The 25,040-nt window shown below is 33.6% G+C and overlaps 1 protein-coding gene across 3 annotated transcripts in view; it reads right to left on the bottom strand.

Moving 5' to 3' along the window:
* Nucleotides 1-25,040, bottom strand: part of Cadm2 (cell adhesion molecule 2) — a 916,009-nt gene that overhangs the window by 482,801 nt on the left and 408,168 nt on the right. The window lies entirely within an intron of this gene.

Genomic DNA, 25,040 nt, shown 5'->3' with positions numbered 1-25,040 from the left:
CAGACAGACACACACACACACACACACACACAATGCTAAGGTCAAAGGATTTATTTCCTTTGAAAATTTGTCTACTCATCTATGTAACTCCTTTTGTACTTTGCACTTAAGTGTTAGAATCTCTAACCTCTAAAATTCTTAAATTGAAGTCACTTCTTAACTTCATAACAAGCCCAGTGACTTTTTATATTGTGTCATTTCTAAGGGACTTACAGTCTCAGGGAAGCATATACCAGCAGTATCCCAGCCCCAATCAAATCCTATTGTTTTATTTTCTCTTTTGAATTCTTCTGTCCCTGAAATCTTTTCTTTTTTGTAACTCTAATTAAGGCTTGTAAGGTTGCTCTGGTGCCTCTCAGGTCCAATTACAGTGAGTAGTTAGAAACTGACTTGGTAGAAAAGCACTGACCCTTCAATTTTGCCCACAAGGTAACATGAAGAAAAAAGAAACCTGGAATTGAATTGTTGCCTAATTTTTTAACTGTCTTCTTAACTTTGTGGCAGATACCTGCTTTACTCTGCAAGCAGAAATGTTAATTATGCAAATAGCATCTTCTTAAAATGCATGATACTTAGCCAACATTTTCCCCGACTTGAACATACTAACATTAGAGTAACTACAGCTTACTACCGTTAGCATTACCCACCAATATCCTGTTTCAAATGCCCCAAAGAAGCCCGAAGGTCTGTAGTAATTTTACTAAACCTGCTATTATCCTGATTCCAGTAATAGCAAACCCTCAAGAACAGATCACTCCGTGATAAGATGAACCCCTGTTAAGAGCAATCACGTCATAGGAACCACAATGTCCCTGTAAATGCTGACATTGGCTACTGCTTATTTGCAAGAAAAAACCCAAAAGTTCTAAGAATATGCAACTTCACAATCATGATGTTGTATCTTATAAATCACAAGTGTTAAAACACAAAATAGTAAACAATACAGAGAAACCCTGTCTAGTAAAGACCAAAAAAAAAAAAACCAAAAAAAAAATCCAAAATAGTACATGCCCATGTGGGAAGCCCACGTTTGAAATGAGCTTACTGTACTACGTCTGTTTACATTGAAACTATACTCACAAAATAGGTATCGTTAGAAAATATGAGAATCATATCAATGTCAAATTTCAGCAAATATGTACAACTCTTTTTTCCTCAATATATATTTTTATTTAAATTAGAAACATGAATGTTTCACATGTCAGTCCCAGCTCCCTCTCCCTCCCCTCCTTCCTTGTCTCTCCACCAGCCCCGAAGCCGCCCACCCAGTCCCTACATCATTCCCCAAGGAGGGTGAGACCCTCCTTGTGGGGGATCTCTAAAGTCTGTCATTTCATCCTGAGCAGGACCTAGGCCCTTCCCCATGTGTCCAGGCTGAGAGAGCATCCCTCTATTTGGAATGGGCTCCCAAAGATCATTCATACACCATGGTAAATACTGATCTACTACCCAATGCCCCAGAGATTTCTGAGGCCTCCTCTCAGGCACTATTTTCATAGAGTCTGGATCAGTCCCCTGTTAGCCTCTCATCCATCAGTCTGGGATTATCTGGTCAGCTGTCTTTGTGGGTTTCATCATCATGGTCTTAACCCCTTTGCTCATCACTCTTCCATCTCTGTCACTAGGTTCCAGGAGTTCAGTGTTTAGCTGTGGGTATCTGGCTCTACTTCCATCAGTCCCTGGATGAAGGTTCTAGAATGGCATATAGGGTAGTCATAAACTCTATCATCAAGGAGGGGCTGTTAGTGTAGTCTCTCCACTATTGTTTAGTTTGCCAGTTGGTGTTATCCTTGTAGATCTCTGGAGGTCTCACTAGTGTCAGGTCTCTCCTCAAGCCTATATTGACTCAATCTATTACGGCATCTCTCATCCTGCTCTGCGCTATTCTTACCTTGACTCTACAACTCTAAAAAACTCTGGTAAGCAGTAACTCCACTTAAAATATATCCATTATAGAACCTTATTAGTAATTGACATTTTTGGAATCTTATAGCTAAAATGTGTTGGTTATCACAGAGATATACTGTAATGTGTGCATTTCCAATAGAACTGGTGTAATTCTTAATTTACCTACTTACACAGCCAGAGTTATTCAGATTTTTTTCAGATGTGTTGCCACTTTTCACTCCCAAATGTGTGATGCACCCCAAAGTGTAAGGCATAATCTGCCTATGACACAGTCACTACAAGCAGATGATCACAATTCCTCACTCAAGTTTAATTGAAATACTGTGCACATATGTAATAAAATGAATGGCTTTAAACATTTCTGAATTTTACTAATTTGGATAGAGTATGTTATGATGGAACAGAATTGGTATATATATATAGATATATGTATATATCTATATATATATATAGATATGTGTGTGTGTGTACAGGTATGACAGGTTTTATACAGTGTCTTCCTCAAATGTGTATTTTTCAACAGAATTAATATTATACAAATTAAGAAACTATATAAAATCCTAATCTCTAAAAAGTACTGTCTTAAATAAGTTAAAGAATCTGTTATTTTGTAGTTTAAGTACATTAGTAATCCTCTAAGTCCTCTAATTTGTCTCAGTTCCATTTAATTCCAATTCATTTTTATATAAATATATGTGAAAATGAAAAATTAATTATATTAGGGATAGATTTATATATGTGTAGCAACTACACTATGAAAATGGTGTTGATGCTATGTCTAAGAATCTTTGTGTGATACATAAAGTGTGGGACATAATAAGAAAAGCTAAAATATCTTCTCTTTGATTTATATTCCATTTCTTCAAAAAGTCACTGAAATAAATCTTCAAAAAAGGTTATATATTGAAGGAATAGGCGAAGTATTTTCTGTTGACATACACAGTAATTGATAAGGTTCCCTTGAATACTTTTAAATAAATGCTGATGTATTACACTTAGGATTACTAGTTAGTTTTCATTTCCTTTCAACTTTTGCCTCTGGATATGCTCAAGTATTCCCAGGAAGAAAGACTGATCAAGTACATTTGTCATGTGAGCCCTGATAATAAGGTGATTCATCATAGTCTGTCAGAGTTCTACTCTGGGAAGAATGCTGCTTTTTCTTAACCTTACATAAAAACTCTGCTGTCACTGTTGCTGAAAATTTGGTAGACATTTTGGACATGTTTAAAAGCCCATCTAAACTGATAGTGGCAGATTATTTTGTTATCAGAAGGGATTTTTCTTTTTCTTTCATTCTTGTGTTTATTTTTCTATGATACATATGACATCATTATCCCATCTGAATAGTGCAGTTTGATTTGCTCACAGAGCATAATCCCTTGTTCCTCTCCCTTTTTCCCCCTTCAAGTAGCTAGTGTCCAAAATAACTCATAATGGAAAATTAAGCCTTTATCAAATTCAACTGAGCATTTTTTTTTCTTCTAAAGCTTAAATCTCCACAACATTCTAAACTTTATTCATTAGTATGGCAAGATATGGTACTTATAATGAAACAACTTAGAGAAAGGGTTTCTGAAAAACAAGTATATGAGTTCTCTTTTTCTAATATTTCCATTTCAGTAATGTGGCTTATCATCCAATCTGTCTACTCAGTTATTCCTGCCTATCCTCTTTAAACCACTTGCAAAATTTATTTTTACCTATACTGTACTACATTCTAAAGACTAGGTACCATTCTATTTTCATAATGCTTCCTGTATACTACAAACTTTAAATTATGCATTTTGCTTAATTTTCTAACATTGCGTGCCCAGGAAGTCCTAGTTTTCTCTGTATGACCTGCCTTAGGCTTGTAAGTTCAAGATACTCATAGCATCTCATTCTCCCAAGTCCTATGATTTATAGAAAAAAACACAACCTGTTCATCTGTTGTCATAATTTGATGAAAATGTGCTACATATATGCATAATGAGATGCCATTCAGTAAAGAAAAATGAAATAATTAAATTTGAACGTAAATGGATAGACCTGGAAAAGATTATACTCAATGAGGTCACCCAGACCCAGAAAAATGCTTTGTTTTCTTTCATATCCTCAATTCCTATCTCCAAACCTTAGGCTCCAATGGAAATTACCATAGGTGTGCATGCAGAGGGCTTCGGGACATGAACAAATGCTTGAGAAGGAAATAGAGGGATTAGAGTGATAATACGTGGGAAACAGACTATCAGCTGAGGTGAGGGAGGACAGTCAACACAGGAGATATATGGGCAAGGGACAAACTTTGAACGTTACTTGATATAGACTCAAGAAATCAAAGATGTTTAATATGAGCTTTAATGCAATTTTATTCTATAACTATGTCTTAATTATAGAATTATTAACCCAAAACTGAAGCTCAAGACAAATGTGTGTATAATGTGGACCCAGCATCTGCCACTATGGAAGCCACTTTATATCAAAGGAAATTTAATAAGAAACATGGAAAACCTCAAATGTCCTCAACAGATGAAAAAGATTTTAAGTCTTTAACATGATGAACCTTAATACAAATATCAGTTAATTACTTCCTTTTAAGTGACATATTGAAATTTTTTGAGTTTAATAAAACTAAATCTGTAAGTGAAAAAGCATACACAATCAATTTATACTCACTGTATTTATGTAAGTCACCCTGAATTGAATTAAGGTTTACTGACTCATTGCTCCTTGACATAATACAAGGCAATATATTTTGAAGAATTGGTCACAAAATTGTTTTGTCAGTCTTGAAGTGTGTGACCTTGTTTTATGTGTTTCTGTTAAAATTCATTTTATATAACATCCATGTCTTTAAAATATTTACGTTCCGTATTTATTTATAATAAGTCTCTAGTTGTGGGAGAAATAAAGTGTTCTTGATTCTTAGTCACTTGACTAGACCTCACAAGCAGGTCAATTGCGAGACTTTCTCCAGTCTTTGCAATCTCATTTATTTAGAATACAGCTACCTTTCATCTTTACCCCATATACTACTGTAGCCCATTTTACATGACCTCACAGGATGGTCCTCCAACCACATCACTATCCTATTATGGTAGAACTCAAAGCAACAGAAGGTATATCTGAAAGAATTTATTTGACATGCTTTTCAACCATAAGAGAAGTCACAACTTTGTTAAATGTAGAAGAGCTAGACACCTGTTTAACCTAATGTTGGGATGCATTTTAGCAAGAAATTAGCAACAACAAAATTTCAAAGACTCAGATTGTTCCTCACTTCATTATAAAAAGGAATATCTTACATAACTTACCATATATATATATATGTATATATATATATATATATATGCAACAGGTAACAACAATAAACAAAGAAAAAGAAATAATGGGAATGGGTAAGAGGGAGGGAAGGGCTGTAGGTCAGAAAGGGAAGATAAAAGTAATGTAATTTATTTTATTTAAAATGCATAAATTTTAAGAATGGAAACAATATACTTGAAAATTCAATAGTCGCTATTATCTTCTACTTAAATAAATATTTCAAAATATATTGTCAGTATTCATTTAATGAAATCTAATATTTTCAATACATAGTTACAAAAAAGATAATATGGGAGCACCTACTGTAACTTCCATGTACCAGATGAGAGTGGAAAAAATAATTTAGTTTTCTCTAAGTTGATCTTCAAAATCTGCTCAAAAGCAAGATGCGTTGAATTCTAATATGTATCAATGAGTAAGCCACACTCATGTCTCTATGAATGGCTGGTACTCTGATGAGATGAACTGTATCCATATATTCCCCACAAACTTACAAGTGATTAGCATTGTAATACTGTTTCTCACATTAGCCAAAATAAGAGTGCTTCCTACATACTGTTTTGGGCTAAAATAATAAAAGTTTTGCATAAATGTACTTTTGCTTAGTCACAAGAAAGATGAAATTATAAAAAAAAAGTCAAAAGGAATTAGTGTAAATAATACAGAAGCATGTACAAAGAAGATACACTTCTTAAGGCACTTTTCCTTTTATGATATAAAAGTTAAATTCACTAACACATATTTTCCCAAGATGATACACAAGGGTAAACGCATTTGGCAGGCACCCATAGTATTTATTCTTGAATGTGTTGATCACAAAATAAGTGAATACAAAATGAAAGTTATAAAAGAAAATTGTATGAAACTCTCAAAGTACTAACAAATGTGAGAAAAAGATCAAATGGAAACTTGGAAAGAGGCTCAGTAGGCAGCTTGTGCATGGCAGGAACTCATCCTGAACCACTGGACTGTTTAATTCATCTCCTGTTTACATGTTGATAAGGCACTTGCTCCTTTGCAAATCATTCAACCCTGTGTAGGATAAATCTGGACATGGACATGAGCCTTAAAACTGAAGACAATATTTTTGGCTGCTTCCTGTAATACCTTCTGGCTGTATGTTCTAGCAACCCAATGACACTTCAGGATATATATGACTCAGTACTTTATACCATAAATTATTTTTATAAGAAAATTGCATAATAATTCATGTTTTCATGATGATGATTGTTTTTCTTAAATTACTAATTATAATAGTAATAATGAAATAATTTGTTGTTGGGTCTGCTGCAAATGGAATATTTATGGCATTTTCCACATTTATTCTCAAATTAAGAGTCTAAAGGGAATATGCCTAAATTAATTTTGTAAGTTGTAAAAAATGACCAGAAAATTGAACTTTTATTCAGAACTTATAAATTAGTATTTCATAAACATACTAGGATAATCCTCTACATTTTTCTACAGGACCATCTTTAAGTCAAATAACATTTCTAATCTCCAACAGAACTTGAGAAATAAAACTGAGCATCCACTATAAAGTAAATCGAAAAGAGCACTCATTATTAATTCTGAAGAATTTATTCCTTAGAAATGATTAGTGATAAAATGAAGCTACCCTTTGATTAGTTGACATTTCTCCCTTCTTTCTTTATTTAGGATAAAATAAGAATGAAAACCAGCTGTCTTATTTAGGGTTTATATTACTGCAATGAAACACCATGACCAAAAAGCAAGTAGGGGAAGGAAAAAGTTCATTTGGCTTACATGTCCCCATTGTGTTTCATAACTGAAAGAAATCAGGACAGGAACTCAAGCAGGGCTGAATCCCAGAGACAGGAGCAGATGCAAAGACCATGGAGGGATGCTGCTAAAAATTTTGCTTTTGATGGCTGGCTCAGCCTATTTTGTTTTTGTTTGTTTTTCATAGGACCCTGGACTACCAAGCCTTTGGTGGCACCACACACCTTGTGCTGAACCATTGCTCATCGATCACTAATTGAGAAGATGTCTTACAGCTGGAGCTCATGGAGGCATTTCCTCAGCTGCTTCTCCTTCCTGTCTGATGACTGTAGCTTGCATCGAGTTGACACACAAAACCAGCCTGCACATGGTTTAGTTTCTAATTGGTATTTTATAATATCATGCAACATACACTTTCAAAATATTCCAGTACTATTAACAGGATGAAGATAAATACAACAGCCATGGTTTTATTAAAAATACACACCAAAAATTGAGATTTGTTTTCTTACTAAAACAAATTGTGTTTGTTATGTTATATTGTACATAAAATTTACCAACCATTTACTGGTTGATAAACATTGAGTACCTGGCCTGTAACCATGTAGTCAGGACAAATACGAAAATAATGGAGACCAAATATGCATTAATTTTTTCTTTTTTTTAGGTAGAGAAATAAGCTGAAATACAAAAATCTTTAATTCTAGCACATTCCTTTTTCCTTGGACACCTTTCATATTGTACTTTCAACAAATGAACCAAGAATGTGACTTATACAGACTCATAAGTCTTCACAAAGTTGGAAATATTTACATGTTTGCTAATTTCATAAATTATTTGCCTCACTGATCTTGAACCACAATGTAGCTCATCAAGGAAGGAACAAACGAAGATGGCCCCTAGGAGGAAATTCACATTAGGAAATTTAGGTAAATTATAAGTAAAGGCTCTGTGCAACTCTCACTGTCACTTGTCCGTTGCCCTTATTTTGTCTGATTAGGAGACATGCCACTACATACCATGCAGAAAGAAAGTTTAGAAAAGCACGTGGAACATGCATTATCATTCAGTAGTTTATATCCATGCCCCCATTCAAGTAAATACAGCAATTCAAAAAGCATATATTGTGTGTAACGTTTTCCTTCTTGTTGTTCATGTTATAATTGATTGGTATTCTCATAAGCAACATGACATCTGCTGACCTACAAGGGAATTATGGCAATGCACATTCCCTAGGGCTACCATTTACACTATAAATTATGAGCATATTACTATACTGCCACTTTGGTTTTTGAAGTGCTTATGTTAATTAAGGGCAAAGAAAGCACACACAGCATAATCATTTTTAATTAAGATTAAAATAATTCAGTATGTCAATACAGTCTTCAATGGGAAGGATGACTTTATGTGTCATCTCATTTTTGTCTGTGTAATACCGCCATGTCTTCTGCTTGCTTTACATTTCTTCCTATTCTTGTGTATAAACTACAAGGTCACCTTGAGATTGAATTTATGTTTGAGATATTGGTGTACATAAGCAAATGTGGCATAACCAGTGCACCTGCATTTTTATAATAATTGTAAAATGTGTTCATATTTTAGGCAACCAATTATTTTACTGATAAAATTAAGAATCATCTTGTATAAACTTACTATGACAGAAAATGAACAAACAGTTTCCAAGCATATAATAAAACAAATATATGTGAATAAGGTCATTAAAATGATGCTATATTTTCCCTTTAATTTAAGATTAACAAACAAAAAGAGAAATTTCCTTTTCAAAAACTTTTTTGAGATTGTGTCTTTCTGTGTCATCCAGGCTAGCGTGCCTACCACACTGATCTCAGAGTCACAGAGTTCTGCCTGCCTCTGCTGTTCAACTGCTGGGATTAAAGGCGTGTACTATTTTTGAACTTTTTATAGAAGTGATTGATACCTAATGAGTTAACACATTATTTTATAACAAATGACTTTTAATAAAGAAACTTGATTTTCAATGTATTTCACAAATATTTTAAATGTATTCTAATTAAAATTCATGGAATTTATAAATGGTAAATATCTCATCTTACAAATTATTTGTTATTACAAGGGAAATATACTTCTCCTTGAGATAAAGTTTGTCATAACTCTTTTAATATCACTTTCCATTGAAATGAAAGTTCAACAATTTTGTTAGTTTGGGGAAACTATATCTCACCCAGAAACATGCTCCAGTGATATTTTCTTTCATTCATACCAACCAGAAATACAAACTTAGGGTATTAATTTTGTCTCTCCATGAAACTAATAAACCTTTATGCAGTGTCCATATTCCTGAGGACAAGTGAACACTTCTGCCTCTTTGGGGAACTCTAAGGCTGAATCTTTCTGAACAGCTTGTCTAAATTGATGTTGCTGGAACTCCATAGAATAAAAAGACTTAAAGTCAGAAGTGAAAGTACAATTACAATGTTTTGTCTGACAGTTTTCTTCACTTGATTGACAACTTCACACCTGCACTTGGTTCAGTGGGGAAAAATATGTTCTGCTTTCAACATGAAACAATACTTTCCCATCAATAACACTATGGAAATATGCAGCTGCGGAAATGCATACGTGTTTCATTTAAGTACTGCAAGTAACTTATGGTTATTCATATTATGTCAACAGTCACTTTCTAGAGGACATAGTTTATACTTAATTCAGGACAACTGAAAAAAGGGAGGGTACTGGAGCATACCATGAAACTGCATATTTAATGAAAATGCACTGCAAGCAGCTAAGATTTAAAAAAAAAAAACAAAAAGCCCCTTTTTATACAGGTCTGATTGCTCTGCTCCATCATCAATGGCTACAAATATATCATGAATGATATCAAAATATTTATATCTATGAATATGGTCAGAACATTTGCAAGAATGCATGTTACTATATCTAATAAGAACCAGACAATACTATTTTATTGTCTAGAGCTGTTTGGGCTGATGGATGTAGGGACGTCTCATGTACCATAATTTGTGTGGTACACAAATATAGAAAATCATGACCACATGACCAAAATCCCTAACGACCTAATTCTACTATTCTGAGATCTCCACCCTTTCTGCTCTTTTCATCCTTGTCTGTTCTGGTTTATGCAGTGGATTATTTCATTGTTAAGGGCATTTAAGCAATTTAAGCATTCCTTTCTGGTGTTCTAACTCCAAGTTTTCCCTATAACTGCATATTGACACAGTCAAGTAACACAGTACAGTCCTCCCTGAGAGACATTATCTTAAGATACTCAATGTGTATAAATCAGTTTTTTTCTTTTTTAGAGGGGATTGATATTTATATGCCAATATTTGACTTAAAGCACAGAAAGAAGCCTTGTTAAAAAATAGAAATTGTCTTTATAGATGAAGTGAAAATGAAAGTGCTCCTGAAACATCATTTTTTAATAGGGTGCATTCTCTTGGATAGAGTTTTACCATTTTGTTAAAATTACATTTGTAAAACATGGAATCTCATTGTTTTGAAATGTAAGGAAGTAATTTTTGTGTGGCTTTATTTTGTTTTACATTTCTTTAAAAATCAAAGTACAATAATTAGAGTGTACCCTTCCTCTGCCCTCGGGTGTGTAGCCTGGTGTCTGGATAGATGATACAGAGAAATTTTACATAAGTCTCTTTTAAGTTTGAGAGACTGGTTCATCAACCACAGTTGGGATAGTGCCAATAACAGATGAAGCAAAGGAGGATACATAATTAAGATTTTCACACAATTTAAATAAACTTCCTGAAATGTTTTCCAGTGTAACTCTGCAAGTTATTTATGCCATGCGCCCTCTCATGATGTGATCCTGCATTTCTTGCTGATTTTATATTTTATTTTTATGAAAATATTCTATGAGGCATATTAATTTCTCATAAGTCAGGGGTTCTAATTTGTGAAAACAAATTTACATTAAGGAAATTAAGTGCCTCACTTGGCATTTTCATTACATCATAGTATTTTAGTTCAACATTTACTCAGACTAAATGATTTTTTTCTGCTAAATCCAAACAGCACCCATGTACACATGCCATTCAGAATGGCTTGGACTTATCTCTCCACCTTCACTAGCAGTAAGAACGTTCTAATTCCGCACTTTTCATTTGTTTGTTCAAAAGTAGATGAGGCCCTTCCATTATCATTGTGAACAAAACAAATTCGGCATCTAACCGTGCATGCTTAGTGAGGATGGCGATGAATGATGGCTGGGCATGTTCACATGGGATGTGAAAATGGATCCATATGATTTTCTTGTTTGTGTAGATATTTAAATTGACTGAATATTATTTTCTTCTTCTTCTCAAAGTTAAAAATTGTTGTTTTTTTCTCTCCCTAGAAAAGGTAAACCACATGGTCATGTTGTAAAAATCTGAAAGGCAATTATCATTTCAAGCTATTCATTTGGAAAGCCCATTGACACATTGGTCCGAGACAAGACCGTGTTATTCATGTAAAGCTGACTTTTTGTTACACAGGTTACTGAGTTAAGGAAGTAATTTAGGTGCTGATTTCTTAAATACATTTTGAATGAAATATATTTTATTGCTTTTTAAAATATACTTGAAAACATATTCCTGAGAGAAAAAAACTTCCTTTTTTGAACCCAAATGATTTGATTTCCAGATTATAGTTATAGGGATGATACTGCTTTTATGACTCTCAACAAAAAACAATATACATGAGCTCAGTTAGATTTTGTCTTCCATGTAAGAAGAATAATGTCACATATGCTTCCATAAATTAAATAAGTAAATAGGAAAAGATATTAAAAGCAAACTACAAATGGAAAGTAAAATGTAAGATTTTACCTGTTTTATTTAAATTGTTTCAAGGTATGCCTTCCATTTTAAGATTACAATCTGTATGTCACTGGTTAATATAAAGCACATGGATCTGGGCATTATTCTTTTAAATAAAATCTCTAAATCAGGATGGATTTTTCCTTTCTTTTCTCCATATCAATACATATCTTACCTTGGAGAAACAGGTTTTTAGAGAGCTGTTACTCAATATCTTGGCTTTCTTCTTAGTAATGAAGCTATTATTAATGTTTGCAAGGTAATATTTAAATAGTGCAAATTAAAATGAAGTTCACTTATTTATATGACTTTACTTAAATAAAATATTTAATACCCTAACATAACTATAAATTAATGAATATTGTTGCTGTGTTCAAATTGAAATTGGGCCCTTCCTATGCTACAACTTCCTGAGAGTTTACTTTTATGGCTTTACATAACCTTCAACTTGCCAGATAAACTGGACTGGTCTAATATTGTAGACTGCATGCTTCTTTGGGGAAGGATGTTAAAGAATTGTGGGTTTGCAGAATTGTCTCAACATAACTGCCTTCCTTAAAATGAATTTACAGGACAACCTACTATATTATCATTATAGCAGTCAAAAGGCATACACCAAAACAATAAATGAATCCTCCTGCTTTAGAAATTTCTTCTTTCCTTTGGTCGGACTACAAAAAAGGGAAGTTAGTTTTTATTTATTCATTCTCAGTAATACTGACTATAAATTAATTTCTGTGTTTTCATGAAAACACAGGATTCTGGTTTTACATTTCAAATTAGAAAATTACATGTGACTTTGTGTAAAATAGAGCTTATGTCCCTTTCCCATCAAGTTGTGTTTATATTCTTACCATAAAATGATAGCAGGGAAAGTAGCCTTCAAGTTGTTAAATACACGAGATAAGTCATAATTGTACAGGGCTTTCAGACACAGCCAATGGAAAGATACTAGTAAATCGGAAGAATATTCTGAAATTTACAGTATATATAGTGGTGATTCATAAAAACCACACTCATTTGTTATTAATTTACACCTTATAAATGTGATACATACTCCAGCTCAGTCTTCTCCAGGAATACTGCAGTGCAGCAAGATGATGTCATAGAGTCATCTCAAACAATGGAAATCACAATCATCTCAACCAGCTCACTCTCCTCAAGATGGGCTTTTTATTAGTTCAACTAGGCAATCCCAACAGCATTCTACGTATATACATGGAGGAAACTGGTCAACAAACAAATAAAAATTTTGCTACCTTAACTACAGACGTCTAAATACAATCCATATTCTCCTTTATAATCTTTACCACAGATTTTTAAAAGAAATGAGTAAAGTTATCGTCACGTAAAAATTGTAGAGGATGAAACAGAAGGTATATTTGATCGAAATATGTTGTAGATGTGTGAAATTCTAAAGCCATTGTTTCTGCATTGGAATCAGTAGTATAAAATTTTTCCTATCTCGAACACTAATTTACTGATCGCTGCATATTTTTTATATAATTTATAGTCAATATGAACTTTAAGATAGCAATGTTGGAATGTGTCACTCTCTTGAGTTTAGAAGAGACAACCTGATACCCACACGGCATGCCCTTAACAGTGTAAAAGAACTCTATATGAATAGAAAAAATGAAATTTATTTATTTATTATTATTGAATATTTTCCATAGACTTTATTCTATTACAGATTTTTTTAAATGCATGTGGCAGGAGAAATAGCTCAGTGAATGGCTAAGAACACTTGCTGCTCTTAGAGAGGACTTTATCCAGGTGAGTTCCTATAACAGTAGCTTACATCATCTGTTACTACAGTTTCAAATGACCCGACACTCACTTCCATAAATTTATGCATCCTAAACACTAGGTTCTGGGTACTACCTATTAAAAGATGATAAAATAAAACATGAACTTAAAGAACTATTATAGGTAATGAGAACTGGGGGGCACATGGAACTGGGAGAGAGAAAAACAGAACTTTTAGCATTGATACCTAAGCAAACACAAATCATGTCATTTGTCAGTCAGTGTATTTTAAGTATGAAATGCCTAGTTCTGTGAGAGCATCTTCCCTTCCCCCCTGCCTCAACACATACTCACACAATATGGCATATATTCATGTAATTATCCAATTTAGTTCTATCTTGTTTTTTCTGACACAGAAGGAAAATGGCTTAATCAAATATAGCTCTAGCAAAATGAGAAGAATCCCACAATAATTCTGGAAGCTAAAGCTTGATACTTACATTGAAAATTCATCTCATGTAAGACAATCTTAACCAGAGTTTGGGACCATGCCTGCAATTGTTAAATTTCTTTGGTATTTTAGAAGAGAATTCCAGTTCTACAAATCAACCAGCCAATTTCCTCTCTCTATAGACCATTCATTCAATGATATACATAGGACAGACCTAGGTCTGAGTTATAGTTAATGAATATCATCTCTTTTATTTTCTTTCACAAATAAATGTTAAAACATTGCTAGTAGAAGGCTTCTGAAATCATATTGCATTGCATTTAATATGTCATAGAAATTCTAATTTGAAATTCAAGCATCTACTAATTTCTATTACTTTAGACCAGAGCAAAATCTCTGTAATAAGAAACACATTTATTTTTTGATCTCCTGAGATGATCCCATCCTGAAATAAACATATATATATATATATATATATATATATATATATATATATAAAACCTTGCTATTGTAAGCATCCATTTGCAAGGTGGTCAAGCCCCTTTTTAAAAAACAATTAGAAAATCTTTACTTGCTTTACAGTAAATTTGGGAACATGATTTGACGTCAAAACCTCAAAATTAAGAAAATACACTTTCCAGTGCTAAGAGGAAAGTTCACAGCACTAAGTGTCTCCTTGAAGAAACTGGAGAATAGTCACACTAGAGAATTAACAACATAACTGAAAGCAATAGAACAAACAGAAGAAAATTTACCCCAGAGGAGTAGAAGCCAGGAAATAATCAAATTGAAGCCTGAAATCAATAAAGTAGAAACAAAAACAATACAAAGAATCAATGAAACAAAGAGTTGGATATTTGAGAAAATCAACAAGATACACAAACCTTCATCCAAACTAACCAAAAGACAGAGAGAGAGCATGCAGATTAACAAAATAAGAAATAAAAAGGGGGACATAACAACAGACACTTAGGAAATCCAGTCATACTTTGAAAACATGTACTCCACAAAATTCAAAAATTTAAAGGAAATGTGCAATTTTCTGGATAGATATCACTTATGAAAACTAAATCAAGAACAGATAAGCGATTTAAATAGACCTATAACCCATAATTGTAGGAGAAAGCCTGTATGCCGCCATTAACCATGTGACTTACTAGAGGCGCATACAGATGAGGTAAGAGCGGCTTACCACACCGCTAACCACACCCACTTTAGGCATGACTAAAGACGTATACGGACGGACGTAAAGACATATATGTATGTAGGTGGTGAACTATGTCACTAGCCAGGCCCACTTTTGGGCATGGCTAGGGGGCGTTACGGGGGAAGGCATAAAAGACAGCACACAGGAAGTCTTGGTCTCTTTTCCCAGAGTTGGGCTTCCGGTTCGGCAGCTGAAAACTACTTGGCTCATCTAGGTTACTTGTTTGGTATCTTGTGAGTAATTTCTACAATAAATACTTAGTTTTACTTTCAGTGTGTCGCTTATCGTTACAGCGTCATTTGGAACATCACATAATGAAAAAGAAGCAGTCATCAAAAGTATCCCAAGCAAAAAAACAAAACAAAACAAAGCAACGCCCAGGCCCAGATGGTTTCGGTACAGAATTCTACCAGAAATTCAAAAAATAGTTAATACAAATACTCCCCAAAGTGTTCCACATAATAGAAGCAGAAGGGTCAATGACAAACTATGTTTATGAAGCTACAATTACCGTGGTACCCTAACCACACAAAGACACAATTAAGAAAGAGAAATACAGACCAATCTCCCTCAAGAACACTGATGCAAAAATACTCAATAAAATACTGAAAAATCAAATCCAAGAACACATCAGAAAAATCAGTCACAATGATCAAGTAGGTTTCATCCCAGGGATGCAGGGATGGTTCAACATATGAAAATCCATCAATGTGATCCACCATATTAAAAAATTGGAAAAGAAAAACCACATGATTATCTCCCTAGATGTTGAAAAAGCCTTTGACAAAATCCCTCACCCCTTCATGATAAAGGTCTTAGAGAGATTAGGGATAACAGGAGTATACCTAAATATAATAAAAGAAATATACAACAAACCAGCAGCCAACACCAAACTAAATGGAGAGAAAGTCAATGTGATTCCTCCAAAACTAGGAAGAAGAGAAGGCTGTTCATTCTCTCCATATCTCTTCAATATTGTATTTGAAGGTCTAGCTAGAGTAATAAGAAAACAAAAGAAGATCAAGGGAATACAAATTGGAGAGGAATAAGTGAAAGTTTCATCACTTGAAGATGATGTGATAGTTTACATAAGTGACCCAAAAAATTTTGCCAGGGAACTCCTACAGCTGATAAACACCTTCAGCAAAGTGGCAGGACACAAGGTTAACTCAAAAAATCAATAGCTCTAATATATATAGATGACAACTGAGCTGATAAAGACATCAGAGAAACATCACCCTTTATAATAGCCACAAACAACATAAAATATCTTGCAGTAATGCTAACCAAACAAGTGAAAGAACTGTACAACAAGAACTTTAAGTCTTTAAAGACAGAAATTATAGAAGATACCAGAAAATGGAAATGCTCTTGGATAGTTAGGATCAATATTGTGAAAATGGTAATCTTGCCATAAGCAATCTACAGATTCAATGTTATCCCCATCAAAATACCAGCACAATTCTTCACAGAACTTGAAAGAACAATACTCAACTTTATATAGATAAAAGAAACCTAGGATAGCCAAAACAACCCTGTACAATAAGGGAACTTCCAGAGGTATCACCATCTCTGACTTCAAGCTCTATTATAGAGCTATAATCCTGAAGACAGTTTGGTATTGGCACAAAAATAGCCAGGTAGACCAATGGAATCAAGTTGAAAACCCTGATATTAACCCACACACCTATGAACACCTGATTTTTGACAAAGAAGCTAAAATTATATAGTGGAAAAAAGAAAGCATCTTCAACAAATTGTGCTGGCATAACTGTTGAAGTGTACAAGACTGCACATAGATCCTTATCTGTCACCATGTACAAAACTCATGTCCAGATGGTTCAAGGACCACAACATAAATCCAGCCACACTGAACCTCTTATGGGAGGGAAATGTAATAGGGGGGATTTATATGTAAAATAATATCATTTTAAATAAAAAATAAAAAAGAAATTATACTTCTACTTATAAGTATTACAATTTTTTGACTATTTAGAAAAATAATAGCAAAAGTTACATTGTATACCCTTAGGTATTTATATGCTTTTGCCTCCAGTCTGACATCACATTTGCAATATAATAATTAAAATTATTAACTTAAATAAAGATATTGAACGTAACGTACATTATTTAATTTCTTCATAATATTGCTTTTATTAGTCTTAAAATGTTTCCCACCTCTTTGTTGTTTCCTACAATAACTGCCATCAAGTGTATTTCTTTGTAATATGAATTACATAGAACAAAATGTTAAATTATCATTAAATTAGTCATTTTGTGAATAATTTTAGAGATAGAAGTATGTTTTAAAGAAATTATTTTCTAGAGATGGTTCTTTAATATCTTGATCATGCAAATGCATTAAGATAAAATTATAAGTCTTACATTTCCCTAAATAGGAAATGAGTTTTTATTTTAGATGGTTGCAACCCTGTTGTTATCATTTTTTACTCTGTTACTCTTAACTCAGACGCATTAACTAAAAAACAGGTTTTGAAGGTCATTATTAATTTTAGGTATGAAAAATAATGAATGGAAAATGTTTTTCTTGACTGTAGCCAAGCCATTGAAATCTGACAGAGTGCATTATAGATTTTGCATTGATGCATTCCCATTTTTTTTCATGCAGGTTACTAATGAATTACTCATAGACATAGAGTTAAACATGCCTCCTGTGGTGAAACTTTACATTTATGTTTCTTATAATAATACTTGCAAAAGGAAAATATAATTCAGAAGGAATGATAATTAGAGGTTTTATTGAATAGCTACTTATGTTAGAAAAACATGGTTGTATTGACTGAGATGGTATATAAGAATTACTCATGCATGTGTCAACTTGAACTCTGAGACCTGAATGAAAGTATAAGGTAAAGTTGTATGCAGTTACTCAAATATCAGCAGCCTTGTATAAATGCAGTATGTTGAAGTTTCTGGTTTGTTCCTTTGAACATGTCCCACTACAAAGGGCCCCATAGACTACCTGGCCTCCTAACTGATAACCCACATTCAGGGTTCCTGGTTCCATCATATGCTGGTTTGGGGTCCATGAGCTTATAAAACCTGGCATTCAGAGATGTATATTCTTGAATGTGAAGTATTGAGTAGATGAGGTGTCCCTTCCTCACCTTGTTATTTCGTGTGTTTCAAAATAATACTGCTCTCTAAATATGTACTTCATAGTGATATATATTTAATGCATTTATTTATTTTTTTGTTTTACATCCTGCCTGCAGTTTCACCTTCTCCTCTCCTCCCAGTCTCTCCCACCACCTTCTCTCTCTTCTCACCTCCCAATCCACTTTCCCTCCAATTCTGTTAAGAAAAGGGCAGGTTGGTCTACCGGTAGGATCAACAAACAAATCAAGTTGCAGTAAGCCTAAGCACCTCTCCATTAGGCTAGGTAAGGTGACCCAGTGTGAAGACTAGGGCTCCAAAAGCTATTTGAAGAGTTGAAAACAGACACTGTTACAGTACTGTAGCTAGTTCCTCTTGTGGAACTCCTCACATTGGGAACAGTGGTTGTCTCTGATACATATTTTTATTGTTAATTAAGAGGCTATAGGTAGAAAATTTAACAGTAACTTTACTTTGATTTTTTTGTAATATGTTATAACCTTTTAAGTTTTTATAGAGTGTTACATTGTTATAAAAGTTTTCTTAACTTGTGGACGTATGTATACTTTTAAAATTCTTACTATTTCCACAAAGATTCTAGGCATTCAAAATTATCATATATCTTTCTTTCTCTCTCTCTTTCTTTCTTTCTTTCTTCCTACCTTTCTCTATCTACCTCTATCTTGTTGTGGGAGGGTTTTTTTTGTATTGAATGGTCCCACAGTCTTTGAGCCCCAAATAAACACACAGACAGTATATTCATGATAAAACTGTTGACTGGTGGCTTGGGCTTCTTATTGGCTAGCTCTGCTTAATTATTAACCCATTTTTATTAATCTATGCATTTCCACATGGTCTTGGCTTACTGGAGAATGCCTTGCATACTCAGAATTCTCCTCATATCCTAGTACCACCTAACTCCCTGCCACTATTGACCACAGTGTTTTATTTATTTATGTGTTTGTTTTCATTCACATGTATATAGGTATACCTACATAAGTATATGCAAGTGTGTGGAAGCCATTGGACAATATTAGGTGTCATTCTCAAATATACTGTCTGCCTCATTTGAAACTAGATCTCTAACATGCCTGGATTTCTTTCACAAATTGAACTGACTAGCTGAATAGAGAGCCCCAAAGAAAACATTGTTTCTATCTCTTCTCAACATGAGAATTTCCTATGGCATTTTCACAGAGTTTTGGAGATCAACCTCAGGTCCCTAGGCCTTGAAGGCAAGATGTTTCAGACTCAGCTCTCAGCAGACTACATATGATTTTTAAAGTAATAATTTAAAAACTATCTGTGAGACAAATAAGGACAATAAAATAATGTTAGCTGGAATAATTCTGGTATAGTTGAATTGTAAAGAATTGATACAAAACAATTCATATCATTTTGATAAATATCATAGTTATATAGAGACAAGGATGTAGTTTATATAGGATTTGTGTGTGATACAGAATTATAAAAATATAATACTAAAGATAGAAGTTAAAGGGGAACAGTACTTTATATTGAACCTTTAACTGAGTTTTTAAGTACAAAAACCTCTTGCATACCTGTCCCTGATAGCTGATTTCAGGATAAACATTAACACAGAAATACAAAGTTGAGTAGATTCATCTGCAACAGGGAAGTTTTCAAGTCATAAAATATTGACATGGTTTTTGTTGTTGTTGTGTGGCAACACCTTCATATGCAAATCCTCCTGTCATTCAAAAGTCATATGCAAGTCAATAAAATTCATTGTTATCAGATTACTATCATGTAAAATTACTTTAACTGAAATTTTAATTCTTAAGTTAATTCTGTACTTTAGCATCAGGGTACAGGGTCAGGGCTGAGATTACATTGGGAGATGGTACTACAGCTGGTATATAACCTATTCACAGGAAATGCCTTAACACCTCCAGGATAGATTTCTGTCTGATACTTTCCTTAAAATGAATTTTTTAGTGCAATGTGGCCTCTGTACATCATATCATCATATATGGATTGAATGATATCCAAGCTACTTCAGAAAACTGTGAATAAAATAGTAATTTTCAAAACAGAAAAGAAAAAAGTCCTTAAGTTCTGAATAATTAAAACACAAAATGCATGGACTTGACAATAAATTGTAGATAAACATAATAATTCAATTTCCTAGAAAATTATATGCTAGAATATTTAAAAAGATAATGCAAACTTTTATGAATGATTTAGGAAACAGTAATTCTGGGTGTCGTTTGAGAAGAAAAACGATATTTATGTAAAAATAAGAATATTCAGCTGGGCAATCGTGGCAAATTCCTTTAATCCCAGCACGCAGGATGCAAAGGCAGGAAGATCTCTGTGAATTCAAGGCCAGCATGGTCTACAGCCCAGCTTCACAGAAAAATCTTTCTCAACCCCCCCAAAAGAATATTCTTAGTTTATAGTATAGCATATTGCTGTCTACTGTGTAATAAAACATCACATATATATGTATATATATTGTGTAAGTATATATGAATATATTACATGAGAATTATACTTCAAAAATAAGTACATTTGCAATAACCATGGCTATTGAAGTTTTTAATACCCAAAATATTTTATTGATATATTCTTATAGGTCATAGATTGCAGTTCTCTTATTCTAGTCATATACCTAATTCAGTAATATGCTACCCATGAATAGAATCGGTCCTTCCCACTAAGAGCTAGAGGTTTCAAAGTTAGTCTGAATAGATCATGAACCTTAAAACCAATATAGAAAAGAGTGAAAAGGATTTTAATTATTCCATTATTTCTTTTAAGCCCTATCAAATGCTACTGAATTTTATTTGTTCCTCAGATCCTAGATCTAGATTGTAACATAGACCCAAGGTATTTAATTAAACATTTCAAAGTACTTGATATTCATCCATCAGTCTAGAAGGGAGTTTGTACTTTGGGATTTCCTAGTAAGAGGTCTGCAAAAAAAATGTCCCATATGTACTGAGAAGCTGCAGGTAAGAAATTAGTATTGACTAAAATAGTTCAAAAAATGAAATAAATTGAATTTTGGCAAACATATTTAAAACTAACTTTTGCTGTCCTCTTTGGTATATTATAATATGGCAAATCTAGAGTAATTTTCTGTAGTGGTCTTGCAGTGAACTTGTAATGGTAGCCACACCACCCTTGGGTATGGCCTTTGGAGGAAGCAAGCTGAAAGAGGAAAACTTGAGGCAGTGGTTTTCCTTCCAGTGCTCTTTTTGGTGAGTTAGCTGATCAGGTAAGAAGGGCAGAGAAATGCTCCCAGGGAGCTTTGTGTTTTTCTGTGTAATTGTTCCCCAATAAACACCCATTTATCATTTATCTTGGGTCTAGTGAAATAATTACATCCTTGCCTTCAATTTTCTGGGCAGTGAGGTCAGGAAAACAGCACCAGAATGAGGCTCACTGATGCCTGTTCATTAACTTGTTGTTTTCAGTTCTTTCTAGCTTCTTTGTAGAACCCTCTTCTCCACAATTTGCAAAACTCTGCTTATGTCAAAAGAGTGTCTTGTTACTGTTTATACTTTAAGTGCAGAAAATGGGAAGGGAAATAGTTTTTGAAAAACTGAGAAAAGAAAGTTTTAGTTGACTGCGATCATATGATGACAGGAATTCTAACATGATTTAAATATGTTTGAAAGAACTTGGAATTTTACTTGAAGACTTTACACATTTGTCTCTGAAACATCTGAATCCTCAGTTGTTTTTGTTATATTATAGTGACATGGCTTCTGACCCTCCCACTCATGTCCCTTTTCATGAGTGAGAATCACAAAAGCTTTACTTAGTTGCAAACAAATCAAAATGTCCTTTCAGGATTATTAATAAAATAATTCTGGTCCTTTTGTTCCTTCCTTTTATAGGCATTCTGCTGATAAATTGCATCTAACTAAGGAAGATATTCATTTAAATAAGACTCCATTCATTCTGATGGCATCCACATAAAAGGCTTAACAAATATGAAACAAAGAACAACTTTCTAGCTAATAGAGGAGCATATTCCAGGAAGGTTGATGAATTATATGCAAACTTGGGTTGATTTATATCATATAATCTATGTACTAAAGAGTCTGGGTTGGTTAAATGTCACAAAACACACAATATATCCATTATACATATTTTATACTATGTACGTGAAATGGGCATGGGCCTTATGGATACCAGAGTACATAACACAGCTAAAGTCCACAAAAAATGAACACTAAGCTGGTAATTGAACACAGAGCTGAGTTTCTGTTCTGGTAGTTCTTCTTATATGCAATGCTGGTCTTGAGATTAAGGTGAAATTCAAATTTAAATCCTATGGTATTGAAACAAAACATCCAATACTTTTGCCTGAAGAAAAGAAAAAATATTTTTACTAAAAAATATTTACTAAAAATATTTACATGTATCAAGACATAATTAAATATTAAAGCAACTGAAAATGATATAATGCCTCATAAGTGATTTATTGAATTTACTTTTTTTCATTCTTGTATTGTTTTCTCTCTAAGAACTGCTATTCTAGGTCTGTTCAGAATGTATTTTAAGGCATTCAGTTAATAATTTTAAGAAATTGCCTAGGACATTGCTTCTCGCTGCAACACAAAAACGCATAGGTTCAGAAGATCTGCATATGAAGTAATTGCACATTACAGAATGCAGATATCACTTTACAGATAAATCTCTGGAGAATTTAATGTCCAAGGGTTAAACTCCAAACACTTCCTATGGGAAAGGTATACTTGCACGTTTTCCAAAGGCATATGATTCTTTATTGTCTGGTCTCTCTCCCTAGTTATTTATCAGTATTCTTCTGAGATTTTGCTGCAAATGTGAGTAGAAAATTGAAAGATGTACTAATAATTCAAAAGTGGTAGAATATGGATATAAAAAGTACAACCTATGCCCTGATCACCTATTATATTATTTTCTATAAAATGGTAATATAGTATTAGTAATGACTATACTGAGACTGGAAAAAATTACTTATGGTATGTAAGGTAAATTTATAAAGGAGTAAGAAAATAATATCTAATTAAAGTTTCTTTGGCATTCGCGGGCACTTAATAGGTCTGCAGATAGAGACTTAGCATCTGTTTATGTGGAAAGAAAGAGTTCTCTAAGATTATACCTCTTCTACAGAAATATTTACATGGTGAAATAAAATATGAAGACAGCAGACTGAAAAGTAAAATGGCTGCTCATTTTCTTGGCTTTTATTTGCAGCTAGACTTATTCTTAAATTTGGAAACTTGAAGTAACATAAAATATATCTTTCCAATACCTAGAAGTTAAGATCCTAGAATAATTGATGTTAGTTATGGGCAAATGCAATTTATTTATATGAGCAATTAGGACAATTTCTTATAGAGAGAGCTCTAAGTATTTGCTTCCAAGTGAATGCCAAGCTAGACCGTTGGCATTTCAGATATATGGTATCAGATATTCAATTCAAGAGAGGAGGCCTGATGGAAATACATTTGACTATTCTAAAAATGCATCACTTTTTATAGGAGGATAATCGGGATTTTAATCCTTGCTCAGTATAGTCTCAGTATATGGCTTAATACCAACCACTTAAGCTCCTGGAATCTATTATTTCTAGATTCTTTCACTAGAAAGATCGGGGTCCTGGTCATACCTCAGTGGCAAAGAGCTTGGTTAGCATAGGAGACCTTAGGTTCAAAATTCAGTGTTGAAAAAATATATCAGAAAGAGAAAATACTGCCCTTGAAAGGTTAGACAAGCCTTGTGGCCTGTACTATCAATTACTCAGAAGACTGAAGCAAGGAGATAGCAACACTTCTCTGCCTGTGTTACAAAACAATGTTTGGCAATTTAGAAAGATCTTGTCTCAAATAAAAGAAAAAGAATAAATTATCAACAAGGAATGAAATGAAAAATGCTTGTCTATAGCTTGGTGGTAAAGAATTTCCTCCCATGATCCTACACTTAATACCCAATTGCAAAAGACAGGCTGTTATCAGAATTTCTTTATATCAAAATATATAGTGAAAGTAAATATTAACCTATACATAATCAAGAGGGTGAGCTTTTTTAAAGCACACACCTTACGTGAAAATTTTTCTAATGCTTATTTCGTGTTAGGTTTTTTTTAATGAAGAGTTACCTTTCCCTTTGTGCAGTGATGATAAAAAGCCTGAATAAGAATGTAGCCCGAGGAATGAAAAATGGGAGAAAATCACAGCCTGGGTCAGAGCTCATCAGATGTCTTTAATAATTTGAGCCATAACTCTATGCCTATTTCTACAATCTTTTTCCCTTAGCACCATCCAAATTTTCTTCCCATTCCCTTCCTGATGTTGTATCAATCCATCTCTCCAGCTTGTAATGAATCATAGTCCAACATTGTATCAAGCAGTTGGAAAGCTGGCATTTCAGTAGAACATTATTGGGCTCATCCTTTATTTTTCTGCAACCGTTACTTTCTCTAGTTTGCTCTGTAGCTTAGGAAATGTGTAAGTTCCCATCAATGAAGTAGTACCCATCTGATTGATCCATTTGAACAACTGTATCCAACATAACTTCATTATCACTAAAAGAATGTGAGTTTTCAGTGATGAAAATAGCATGCTCATATTTTCAGAGACAAGTTGGAGACAACACAGGGTTCTAAAAAAGTTACAAGTGGCAAAGATCCATCCTCTCCAAACACAGCAGGAAGAAGTGCTGTTCATGCTCTTAGGATTGTTGCTTTTCTTTTTCTTTCTTTTTCTTTTTTGGATGACAT

This window comes from Mesocricetus auratus, unplaced genomic scaffold, assembly GCF_017639785.1.
Source record: "Mesocricetus auratus isolate SY011 unplaced genomic scaffold, BCM_Maur_2.0 Super-Scaffold_100008, whole genome shotgun sequence".
Classification (NCBI taxonomy): domain Eukaryota; kingdom Metazoa; phylum Chordata; class Mammalia; order Rodentia; family Cricetidae; genus Mesocricetus; species Mesocricetus auratus.
The sequence above is the reverse complement of the archived record's forward strand: the minus strand, read 5'-3'. Positions and strand labels throughout refer to the sequence as shown.